Here is a 13,019-nt window from a genome sequence, read left to right as displayed (position 1 = left end):
CGACCATTAACAGAACATGAAGTGATGAAAGCCATCGAAGACCTGAATCCTGGGAAGTCGCCAGGTCCAGACGGTCTTTGTGCCGCTTGGTACAAATCGTTCAAAAGCCACCTAGCTCCTATCTTAACAGCAGTTTTCAATGAAGCATATGAACTGAAAATACTTCCACCATCCTTTGGCCAGTCCCATACAGTACTAAAACCGAAAACAGAAGAGACCGAAAAGCTCAAGCAACTTTCCTCCTACAGACCCATAGCGCTTACTAACTGCGACTACAAAATATTGATGAAGGTGTTGGCACGACGGGTCCAGTCAGTTATTCAGGAAGTAGTCGGCCCACACCAGACGTGTGGTATTCGTGGAAGAACCATTTTCACTGACATCAATAAAATGAAGTGTGTGCTGGAGTGTTGTGACGCCATGTGCGATGCAGTAGCCATCCTCCAGCTAGACTTGGAGAAGGCGTTTGATTGTGTTTCTCGCGACATATTGCTTGCCATCCTTGAACACGTTAATTTTGGCCACATAATCACTGAAGGGGTGACCATGGCGTACCGGAGCTGCTATACCAGACTTATAATTAATCAGATGTTGGGGACCCCCATTAACGTGAAGCGCTCCGTTCGCCAGGGTTGTCCACTCAGTCCACTCCTGTTTTGTGTCTACATAGAAACGCTATGTCTGGCCATCATCGCAAATGAATGTATTAAGGGGTTTAGTCTTCAATCAGCAGAAGTGAAGCTACTGGCATACGCTGACGATGTGGCTGTGTGCTGTAAAGACAAACAAAGTGTATTGAACACTGTTAATATCGTCAAAAAGTTTGGTAACGTCACTAACAGCTACGTTAACTGGCAGAAATGTTTGGGGTTTTGGCATGGAAGATGGGCGTCTACACCAGACCACTTTTCGAACGTAAACTGTGTCACGACGCCAGTTAAGTACCTTGGAGCACCCCTTGCTGCTTACAAGGACAGTAGCGAGTACTGGAAGGAGTGGACAAAAGAACTAAAAGAAAAAGCCGACCGATGGAACGCCTGTCACTTGTCAATGTTCGCGAGAGCTACAGCGTGCAACATGTTTCTCGTGTCAAAGATCTGGTACGTAATGCAGGTCCTACAGTGCTCTCGTATTAATGGGCAGAAACTGCACCGCGTGTTCGCTGTATTCGTGTGGGCATCGAGCTGGGAGCGATGCAGCCGAGGTAATCTCTTCCGACGTGTGAAGGATGGTGGTCTGGGGTTGGCGCACCTTTTCTTGCGTCAACTGGTGAATAGATTCTCCTTCTTTCGAGATACAAACGACCCATTTCTGCGCACGGCGATCCAAATGAGGCTGTCAAGATCACTTCCCGAATTCGTTGTAGGTACGGAAATAATGCCAGGACCAGTCCGTGGTTTCTTTCGGGAAATAGTTCAGAGTGTTTCTTTTTTGCGTGTTCGTTTTTCAAGTGCATATTTGTGGAGTGTAAAACGGGAAAAGTTATATCGTGATTTATGTGACAGTGTTTTGCTGGTACCTATGTACAGAGCCCCGTACAGTGGAGGCCCAGGCCTAGATGTATTGAAAAGGGTGAAGAAGATGCCAGTTCAACCAGCCACTAAATCGTTCTTTTTTAAATTACACACCGGTACTCTACCTGTTAAAATCTTCCTTGAACAACGTGGGTTCTACATGCCATGGGGAACCCACTGCCTTATATGTAAAAAAACAGAAAGCATAGATCACGTCTTCATCCACTGTTGGGAAGGGGTCTTTTTCTGGGACGTGTTACAAAGGACTCTAAAAAAGGAGCTACCTATAGATACCCACGGAATTAGGTTTCTGCCAGTATATGACGACGAAGGTTTCCCGTACGACCTGATCATGCTTACGGGTCTCCACTGTTTATGGCGCGCAAGAATGGCGGGTTACCATTGTGACCCGGATGCCCGACCGGCGCGTCTGTACTTTTGTGAATCCATGCAACGGTATGTGGAAGTGATCAAGTTGCAACAGCCTGTTCCTGAGTGGCTGTCGAGGGCTGAACCCCTTACAGCACTAAAGGAATTTTAATCCGACAACGTCGTGCCACAGTAGCGGACGGCAGCGAATGCAAATATCACTGTTCTTTGTTCCGTTTGTGTATTCATCCCTTTTTGCTTCTTTGGTCTTTGTTTATATCATTTAGGAATTTGTGTTGTGATATGTCGAGGACTGGCAATAAAGAAAAAAAAAAAAAAAGAGTGGCGCAGCAGAAGCGTGCTGGGCCCATAACCCAGAGGTCCGTGGATCGAAACCACGCTCTGCTACATGTTTCCTTTATATTATTTTGCTCCAATTTAACAGGAAGAACTTATCAGCGCAGTAATTTGGTGTCTTATAGACATAATTGCACTCCGAGAAGTGCTCTCTTGTGCTGCGCGCTCGTGTTTCCCGCCTTAAAAAAAAAGGCTACTTTCGTTTATTACAAATATAAACAAATTTACAAAGCATGCAGGAGCAGCAGAGTGGCGCAGCGGAAGCGTGCTGGGCCCATAACCCAGAGGTCCGTGGATCGAAACCACGCTTTGCTACATGTTTCCTTTATATTATTTTGCTCCAATTTAACAGGAAGAACTTATCAGCGCAGTAATTTGGTGTCTTATAGACATAATTGCACTCCGAGACGTGCTCTCTTGTGCTGCGCGCTCGTGTTTCCCGCCTTAAAAAAAAGGCTACTTTCGTTTATTACAAATTTACAAAGCATGCAGGTGCAGCAGAGTGGCGCAGCGGAAGCGTGCTGGGCCCATAACCCAGAGGTCCGTGGATCGAAACCACGCTTTGCTACATGTTTCCTTTATATTATTTTGCTCCAATTTAACAGGAAGAACTTATCAGCGCAGTAATTTGGTGTCTTATAGACATAATTGCACTCCGAGACGTGCTCTCTTGTGCTGCGCGCTCGTGTTTCCCGCCTTAAAAAAAAAAGCCTACTTTCGTTTATTACAAATATAAACAAATTTACAAAGCATGCAGGAGCAGCAGAGTGGCGCAGCGGAAGCGTGCTGGCCCATAACCCAGAGGTTCGTGGATCGAAACCACGCTCTGCTACATGTTTCCTTTATATTATTTTGCTCCAGTTTAACAGGAAGAACTTATCAGCGCAGTAATTTGGTGTCTTATAGACATAATTGCACTCCGAGACGTGCTCTCTTGTGCTGCGCGCTCGTGTTTCCCGCCTTAAAAAAAAAGGCTACTTTCGTTTATTACAAATATAAACAAATTTACAAAGCATGCAGGAGCAGCAGAGTGGCGCAGCGGAAGCGTGCTGGGCCCATAACCCAGAGGTTCGTGGATCGAAACCACGCTTTGCTACATGTTTCCTTTATATTATTTTGCTCCAATTTAACAGGAAGAACTTATCAGCGCAGTAATTTGGTGTCTTATAGACATAATTGCACTCCGAAACGTGCTCTCTTGTGCTGCGCGCTCGTGTTTCCCGCCTTAAAAAAAAAAAAGCCTACTTTCGTTTATTACAAATATAAACAAATTTACAAAGCATGCAGGAGCAGCAGAGTAGCGCAGCGGAAGCGTGCTGGGCCCATAACCCAGAGGTTCGTGGATCGAAACCACGCTTTGCTACATGTTTCCTTTATATTATTTTGCTCCAATTTAACAGGAAGAACTTATCAGCGCAGTAATTTGGTGTCTTATAGACATAATTGCACTCCGAGAAGTGCTCTCTTGTGCTGCGCGCTCGTGTTTCCCGCCTCAAAAAAAAAGCCTACTTTCCTTTATTACAAATATAAAGAAATTTACAAAGCATGCAGGAGCAGCAGAGTGGCGCAGCGGAAGCGTGCTGGGCCCATAACCCAGAGGTTCGTGGATCGAAACCACGCTTTGCTACATGTTTCCTTTATATTATTTTGCTCCAATTTAACAGGAAGAACTTATCAGCGCAGTAATTTGGTGTCTTATAGACATAATTGCACTCCGAGACGTGCTCTCTTGTGCTGCACGCTCGTGTTTCCCGCCTTAAAAAAAAAGCCTACTTTCGTTTATTACAAATATAAACAAATTTACAAAGCATGCAGGAGCAGCAGAGTGGCGCAGCGGAAGCGTGCTGGGCCCATAACCCAGAGGTTCGTGGATCGAAACCACGCTTTGCTACATGTTTCCTTTATATTATTTTGCTCCAATTTAACAGGAAGAACTTATCAGCGCAGTAATTTGGTGTCTTATAGACATAATTGCACTCCGAGACGTGCTCTCTTGTGCTGCGCGCTCGTGTTTCCCGCCTTAAAAAAAAAAGGCTACTTTCGTTTATTACAAATATAAACAAATTTACAAAGCATGCAGGAGCAGCAGAGTGGCGCAGCGGAAGCGTGCTGGGCCCATAACCCAGAGGTCCGTGGATCGAAAGCACGCTTTGCTACATGTTTCCTTTATATTATTTTGCTCCAATTTAACAGGAAGAACTTATCAGCGCAGTAATTTGGTGTCTTATAGACATAATTGCACTCCGAGACGTGCTCTCTTGTGCTGCACGCTCGTGTTTCCCGCCTTAAAAAAAAAGCCTACTTTCGTTTATTACAAATATAAACAAATTTACAAAGCATGCAGGAGCAGCAGAGTGGCGCAGCGGAAGCGTGCTGGGCCCATAACCCAGAGGTTCGTGGATCGAAACCACGCTTTGCTACATGTTTCCTTTATATTATTTTGCTCCAATTTAACAGGAAGAACTTATCAGCGCAGTAATTTGGTGTCTTATAGACATAATTGCACTCCGAAACGTGCTCTCTTGTGCTGCGCGCTCGTGTTTCCCGCCTTAAAAAAAAAAAAAAGCCTACTTTCGTTTATTACAAATATAAACAAATTTACAAAGCATGCAGGAGCAGCAGAGTGGCGCAGCGGAAGCGTGCTGGGCCCATAACCCAGAGGTTCGTGGATCGAAACCACGCTTTGCTACATGTTTCCTTTATATTATTTTGCTCCAATTTAACAGGAAGAACTTATCAGCGCAGTAATTTGGTGTCTTATAGACATAATTGCACTCCGAGACGTGCTCTCTTGTGCTGCGTGCTCGTGTTTCCCGCCTTAAAAAAAAAAGGCTACTTTCGTTTATTACAAATATAAACAAATTTACAAAGCATGCAGGAGCAGCAGAGTGGCGCAGCGGAAGCGTGCTGGGCCCATAACCCAGAGGTCCGTGGATCGAAAGCACGCTTTGCTACATGTTTCCTTTATATTATTTTGCTCCAATTTAACAGGAAGAACTTATCAGCGCAGTAATTTGGTGTCTTATAGACATAATTGCACTCCGAGACGTGCTCTCTTGTGCTGCACGCTCGTGTTTCCCGCCTTAAAAAAAAAGCCTACTTTCGTTTATTACAAATATAAACAAATTTACAAAGCATGCAGGAGCAGCAGAGTGGCGCAGCGGAAGCGTGCTGGGCCCATAACCCAGAGGTTCGTGGATCGAAACCACGCTTTGCTACATGTTTCCTTTATATTATTTTGCTCCAATTTAACAGGAAGAACTTATCAGCGCAGTAATTTGGTGTCTTATAGACATAATTGCACTCCGAGAAGTGCTCTCTTGTGCTGCGCGCTCGTGTTTCCCGCCTTAAAAAAAAAGGCTACTTTCGTTTATTACAAATATAAACAAATTTACAAAGCATGCAGGAGCAGCAGAGTGGCGCATTCTGCTTCCGGCAGCCGAGCTGATCGGATCGTTGAATCATGGCCTCAAGCGGGGCGGCGACAGCGGTCACTTTGGGCCGCGGAAACAGGTTCAGCAACGACGATGAAAGGGACTACCAGTTTATTTTGCCCCAACTGCCAAAAGGACGAATTGTTCTCAACACCATCTTTTTACACGGTGATGTAAGAGCGAGGCCGTACAAGGTCGAGGTTTTTCGGGATGCGCTTACGCCCACAAGCCTGCTGCCGGAAGTTGTGTTTCTCGGGGCCTACCAGGTCAATCACGTCTGGGCCGTGACCCTCAGTGACGCAGCTGGAACAAAACGCCTGCTGGCCCTGAAGGAGCTTCAGGTGAAAGGGCGTCGATGTGTCATCGTCGACCCGCAGGACCAGCAGGTGAAACTCCGGCTTCACTGGCTGCTGTACGGCGTTTCCGACGAGGACGTCCGGGCGGCATTCACAACCTTCGGCAAGGTAGAAGAGGTGAGCAGGGAGCGTTGGCGCGTCCAAGGCATGGGAGACAAGACCTCGACCACCCGGACCGTGCTACTGAAGCTGAGAAGCGGCATTAAAGTGGAAGACCTGCCTCACCAGGTCCGCGTCGGCGGAGAGCTGGCATTGGTGGTCGTACCTGGGCGGCCCATGCAGTGCCTGCGCTGCCAAGGGACAGGACACGTACGCCGTGATTGCAAAGTCCCCCGCTGTTCGAGATGCAGACGGTTCGGCCACGTCGACGCTGACTGCGCTAAATCTTACGCGGCCGTGACAGGACCAGCAGTGAGTGATGTTGCTGCAGAGCACGTCATGAACGCAGTCGAGACAGAAGAAGCTGCTAAGGGAGCCGGTGTGCAAGTGCCTTCATTGACGACAAATGCCACGACGGTACCGGAGGTCGCTCAAGCCAAGGTAGTCGAGGGTGCTGAGCAGGTGACTGGGCCTGCACGTGTCGAGAGGGACGAAGACCCTGTGAAGGCAGGTGCTAATGAAGGCGAACGCGAGGAGAATGAGTCAGCGATGCAACAGGGCGAGGATGCAAACGACGGGGACCGGGCGGCTAGTCTCGGTGCCACCTCCAAGCGCCCCCGTGAAGAGGGCGGAGACAAGGACAGCGCGGCATCCAGCACAAGTGACGGGCCACCAGCGAAGACGCCTCTTGGGAGGCGGTCGGTCTTCAAGCCGAAGCCAAATGTTCCGCCCGAGAGAAAGCCTGGTGACAAAGCACAACAAAAGAATAACGCCGGGAAGAAGGGTGGTCCCGGAGGCGGCTAGCCGAGGGCTGGTCGTGAAAGGTAAGCACCATGCTCCGGGTCTATCTCATACTTTAGTTCATAATGACTCCTAATCCGTCGCTCACTATTGCCACACTAAACGTGAGAGGGTTGGCGGCCAAGCGTAGGCAAAGCCAAGTCCTACGGTTGGCCGCTGACCAAGACCTAGACGTTCTAGCTGTCCAGGAGACAAAGGTTGACGGAGAGGAGGAGACCGGGAGCATGGTGCGGCGTTTCATGACTAGATATTATGCGGTCGTGAGCCATGCGGTAGGGACGTCCGCCGGTTGTGTCCTGTTTAAGAAGTTGCCTGGCCTTGTTGTTAAAAATGTATTTTCATGTCAAACCGGAAGGATCGTTTTTTGTGATTTTGTTTTTCGTGAATTGGAATTCAGTCATGTGCATATATGCACCGAATGCTGTGGAAGAACGCGCTTCATTTTTTGCGAACCTTTTTCAGTATATTAGCACTGATAAGTGCATGGTTTTGTTGGGGGATTTCAATTGTGTTTTGAGGGCTCGGGATAGAGTCAATAATGCTGGTATTCGCGATAAAAGCAGTAGTGTGTTGACTAAGCTAATTAGTGATAATGAACTGGACGATGTCTGTGAGTGCCTGGAGGGGGAGCGGGAAGTCATGTACACACGATTCCAAGGTAGTAGTCATGCGCAGTTAGACCGCATATACGTATCGCAAGACATAATTCCAAAGTGCCATAGTTATTCGGTGGCACCAGTGTCGTTTTCAGATCACTGCATTGTGAAATGTCATATAGGCACGGAGAGGAAGAAAAAAGATTTTAATTAGGAACTATGGAAAATGAATGCCTTACTACTAAAAGACGAGCCATTTGTAGAGGCAGTACGTGAGGCCGTCAGGAAAGTAAGTGAAGAAAACAGTGAAACAATAGCAGAGAAGTGGGAATACTTCAAACAAAACGTAAAAATGAAAGCTTTAGAAAGATCGAGCTGCTTACGATTTGAGAAGGAAATGAAAGAAAGGGGCTTACGAAAGACACTTAAGCAGCTGATAGCGCTGGAGTGCGAAGAGCCTGGCACGTATAAGCAAGATGTAGGAGCCATTAAAGAAAAAATCGAGCAGATTGACAAGGAACGGTATCAAGGTGCGATTGTGCGAGCAAGAGCAAATGCATTAGTAGCTGGAGAGACGCCCACTAAACGGGCGCTGGGACTCGAAAAAGCGCAAGCTCGACGGAATCATGTCGACAGAATTTTATGGAACGGCACAGTTGCCGACGATAGTAAGAGCATAGGCCGAGCGTTTCTAGAGTATTAGCAGTCACTCTTTGCGTTTCAAGAAGTGAATATAGACGAGTTCAGAAGGGCCTTTCTATCTCGGATGCCGCGAGTGAGTGACGATACAAAACAACGATTGGAATGGAAAATAACAGAACGTGAAGTTGAAAAAGCGATTGATGATTTGAACCAAGGCAAATCACCTGGACCGGACGGTCTGGGCGCGTGTTTATATAAAGCTTTTAAGAAAGAACTGTCGCCGTTACTAACAGAGGTGTTTAATGATGCGTATGATAACAAAACTTTGCCGCCTTCTTTTGGAAAAGCTCATACCATACTCATCCCTAAGAGTGACCAAGTGGAGAAACTTAGGCTAGTAACATCTTACAGGCCAATATCTTTAACCAATGTTGATTATAAGGTTTTTATGAAAGTTTTGGCTGCCAGACTTCAAGGCGTCATAAATGACATAGTGGCAGATCACCAAACGTGTGGTATCAAAGAAAGGTCCATTTTTTCGAATATTCACACGATGCGGTGCGTGCTGGAGTGCTGTGACGCCACCTCGGGTGGAGTCGCGGTGCTCCAGCTGGACCTCGAGAAAGCGTTTGATTGTGTCTCTCATGATATTTTGTTTGCCATTTTGGATTACGTTAATGTTGGTTCCATCATCACTGAGGGAGTGGCGTTGGCGTACCAGAACTGCACAACACGCTTAATTGTGAATAAATCATTGGGGGCCCCCATTAACGTCATGCGTTCTGTGCGTCAGGGCTGCCCTCTCAGTCCTCTTTTGTTTGACATTTACATAGAAACTATGTGTTTGGCAATAACTGAGAATGAGCAAATACGCGGGTATAGCTTGGCAGCCACACAAATCAAGCTCTTGGCATATGCAGATGACATCGCGGTGTGTTGTACAAGCAAAGAAAGTGTGACGGAAACAATAAGGGTAGTGAAAAATTTTTGTGATGTGACGGGCAGTAGAGTGAACTGGGGAAAGTCCCTCGGTTTGTGGCACGGAGAGTGGTCTTCGGCCCCGGACCATTTTGCAAATGTGAGCTGGATAAAAACCCCGACCAAGTACTTAGGTGTCCCCATGGGAAGTTACAAAAATAGCGACGAATACTGGACGAACCAAGCAAAAGAAACAATAGAAAAAGCAGACAGGTGGAAAGGCATCAACCTGTCGATTTTCGCAAAAGCAACTGTGTGTAACATGTTTTTTATTACGAAGTTGTGGTACGTCATGCAAACGTTGTACTGTTCAAGGGTAAACGTGCAAAGGTCGCACAGAGTGTTCGCGGTTTTTATCGGGGGCTCTACCTGGGAAAGGAGTAGCCGAACCAATCTGTTCCGGCACGTGAAGAAAGGGGGGCTGGGCTTGGCGCATCTTTTTGTACGCCAGCTTGTGAACAGGTTTTTGTTTTTTCTGGATGCGCGTGATCCGTTTCTGCGCACTGTATGCCAACTCAGGTTGAGAGGTGCTTTGCCGGCACGTATTGTTAGTACAGATAGTATGCCCGGAACGCTTCGTGGCTATCTTAAAGAAGTTGCAGATAGTGTGCGCTTTCTTTCTGTGCGTTTTTCTTTTGAGTATTTATGTAACGTTAAAAGGAAAACATTGTATAAAGATATTTGCGATATTGTATTTCCAGTGCCATTGTACAGAGCGCTATACAGTGGAAGATCAGGACTGGATGTCCTTAAGCGAGTGAAAAATATGGAGGTGCCTACTGGGGTAAAGACATTCTCTTTTAAATTACACACAGGAACACTCTCAGTTAAGACATTCATGGAAGAACGTGGCTTTCTTGTACCCTGGGGCTCGCACTGCTTGATTTGCAAGCAACCAGAAACAATAGACCATGTCTTTTTGCATTGCTGGGCCGGAGTGTTCTTCTGGGATGTCCTACAAAGAACAATGAAGAAGGAGTTACCGTTAAATCCGCGTGGCATCAGGTACTTAGCGGTAACGAATGACGATGGGGTTCCCTTCGACCTAATAATGCTCAAGGGCCTTCATAGTTTATGGCGTGCAAGGATGTCTGGGTACTACTGCGACCCGGACGCTAGGCCTGCGCGTACGTATTTCCGCGAAAGCATGTCTCGTTTCATTGAAATAAAGAAAATACAAGAATGTGTACCCGAATGGCTGTCGAGAATAGAACCTCTGACAGCACTGAAAGAATTTTAATTAGACAACGCCAGTCCTTATAGGACTGATGGCATGTATGTTCTTTCAAGATGTATTGTATTTGTTAATTGTGCATTATAATTTTGTTCTGTATTATGTGCTCTGTACAATGTCGAAGACCGGCAACAAATAAAATAAAAAAAAGCAGCAGAGTGGCGCAGCGGAAGCGTGCTGGGCCCATAACCCAGAGGTCCGTGGATCGAAACCACGCTCTGCTACATGTTTCCTTTATATTATTTTGCTCCAATTTAACAGGAAGAACTTATCAGCGCAGTAATTTGGTGTCTTATAGACATAGTCGCACTCCGAGAAGTGCTCTCTTGTGCTGCGCGCTCGTGTTTCCCGCCTTAAAAAAAAGGCGACTTTCGTTTATTACCAATATAAACAAATTTACAAAGCATGCAGGAGCAGCAGAGTGGCGCAGCGGAAGCGTGCAGGGCCCATAACCCAGAGGTCCGTGGATCGAAACCACGCTCTGCTACATGTTTCCTTTATATTATTTTGCTCCAATTGAACAGGAAGAACTTATCAGCGCAGTAATTTGGTGTCTTATAGACATAGTCGCACTCCGAGAAGTGCTCTCTTGTGCTGCGCGCTCGTGTTTCCCGCCTTAAAAAAAAAGGCTACTTTCGTTTATTACAAATATAAACAAATTTACAAAGCATGCAGGAGCAGCAGAGTGGCGCAGCATTCCACTTCCGGCCACCACAGCGGACGGTCACGGAATGTTGTGCTCCGTAGGGGCGGTTCATGCGGCCCAGCCGGGCCGCGGTATCAGGCTTACGGAAACGTCTTCACAGGATTACCAGCTTGTTTTGCCGCATCTGCCATCAGGTATGACCGTGTGTAATACCGTGTTTTTGCACGGTGATTTGAAGGCCAGGCCCTATCGAGTCGAACATTTTCGCGATGCGCTTGACCGTCATAAGCTGTTGCCGGAGGTGGTGGCCCTCGGGGCCTACCAGATGAACCATGTCTGGGCTATAACATTCAAGGACGAAGTCGGAAAAAAGAAGCTGCTGTCAGCGAAGGCCTTTAGTGTCAAAGAACACCGCTGCGTCGCCATTGACCCTTGCAACCAGGATATTAGAATGAAGCTGTTCTGGCTGCTTCACACGACTCCCGACGAGGACGTCAGAGCAGCCTTGGCGCCGTTCGGAACGGTGACCGAAATTTCCAGGGAGCGGTGGCGAGTACCAGGGTGCGGCGACAAAGGTTCTCACACGCGTCTGGTATCGTTACGGCTGAAGGCTGGTATGACCATGGAAGACATCCCGCATCAGCTACGAGTATCAGAGGACCATGCGCTCGTGATTGTTCCAGGCAGAGCTCCGCTCTGCCTCCGATGCCGCGGCACCGGCCATATACGGCGCGAGTGCCGTGTGCCACGCTGTGGACTCTGTCGTCGTTTCGGCCACGACGAGACCCAGTGCGTGAGAAGCTACGCTAACGTGACCGGGTCTGGCCGGAGCGACGCGTTAGACGAGCACTTGATGGATCAAGCGGACGCGGAAGAGACTGCTGGAGCGGGCGGAGACCCACGAGGCACGGAAGAGAAGCCAGTGGTCATGGCAAGCGTCAAAAGCCAACCCAGAAAGGGCAGTAGCGAGGCAGTGGCCAAGAATGAAGTGCAAAGTGAACCGTCTGCAGAAAATTCTACGGTGCGTGAAAGTGAGGGGGACGCGGAGGCTGCCGAGGGCGTTCTGCGACAGGGCAACTCTGGCGCTGCCTTCATCGAAGAATCCGGCGAGAAAATGGACCAGGCCAGCGCCGTCTCAAAGAGACCTCGCGAAATACCCGATCAAGATGTCAGGCTTGAGCAAGACGACGGTGATAGCAGCGAAGGGCCACCCACGAAGGCTTCCTCTTTCCGGCGGTCTACACTCAAGCCCAAGCCGAACGTTCCGCTCGAGAGGAGGCAGACGCGAGAACATCCACCTGAGGGGCGCCAGACGCCGACCAATCCGCCAGGTGGTCGGCAGACGCCGACCGTCCCACCAGACGGGCGACAGACGCCGACTGTCCCACCAGATAAGCGGACAACGCCGACAGTTCCCCCGCGGTAGCGGGGTGCTGTTCGGTAGAAGGCTCTGTAAGGACTAGGTGCTGCGGAACCTTTAAGTGAATGATGGGTAGCGCATTTGGTAACGTCATGCCTTCGCCGTATGAGACGGAGCTTATGATGGTGTAGGGTTTTGTTTTTTGTAAGTTTGGCGGTCTTGGATCTCCGAAATGTATTGTAGTTTGTGCTTGCTCTTCTCTTTCAATGGCAAATAATCATGGAATAGCAATACGTATTGGCACGCTTAACGTACGAGGGCTAACGGCTAGACGGCGACAAGCACAATTAAGTCGCCTGATGCTGGAAAATGACAGAGATATTCTTGCTGTTCAAGAAACTAAAATTGAAAGCGAAGAGCAAACGGACAAAATGGTTCAGGTTTTTAAATCCCGTTACAACACTTGTGTTTGTCATGGAGTAGGTAAGGCCGGTGGCTGTCTTTTATTTTTGCGTAATTCAATAGGTATTGTTGCGCAGAGTGTAATGTCGGCCCAAGATGGGCGATTGGTCCTATGTGATTTCTCTTTCAATAATATTGATTGGCGAATTGTCTGTGTGTACGCTCCAAACA

General features: G+C 47.8%; 3 non-coding genes across 3 annotated transcripts; all 3 read left to right on the top strand.

Annotated features, from left to right (window-relative positions):
* Positions 1 to 2,483: 2,483 nt before the first annotated feature.
* TRNAM-CAU (transfer RNA methionine (anticodon CAU)) lies at positions 2,484 to 2,555 on the top strand. Its single transcript has one exon. It is a non-coding gene; the product is annotated as a tRNA-Met (tRNA).
* A 181-nt stretch (positions 2,556 to 2,736) lies between these two features.
* Positions 2,737 to 2,808, top strand: TRNAM-CAU (transfer RNA methionine (anticodon CAU)). Its single transcript has one exon. It is a non-coding gene; the product is annotated as a tRNA-Met (tRNA).
* A 7,724-nt stretch (positions 2,809 to 10,532) lies between these two features.
* TRNAM-CAU (transfer RNA methionine (anticodon CAU)) lies at positions 10,533 to 10,604 on the top strand. The gene has a single exon. It is a non-coding gene; the product is annotated as a tRNA-Met (tRNA).
* The last annotated feature ends 2,415 nt before the right edge of the window (positions 10,605 to 13,019 follow it).

The sequence above is a fragment of the Dermacentor andersoni genome, chromosome 1 (genome assembly GCF_023375885.2).
Source record: "Dermacentor andersoni chromosome 1, qqDerAnde1_hic_scaffold, whole genome shotgun sequence".
Taxonomy (NCBI): Eukaryota; Metazoa; Arthropoda; class Arachnida; order Ixodida; family Ixodidae; genus Dermacentor; species Dermacentor andersoni.
This window is presented reverse-complemented; position numbering and strand designations above follow the sequence as displayed.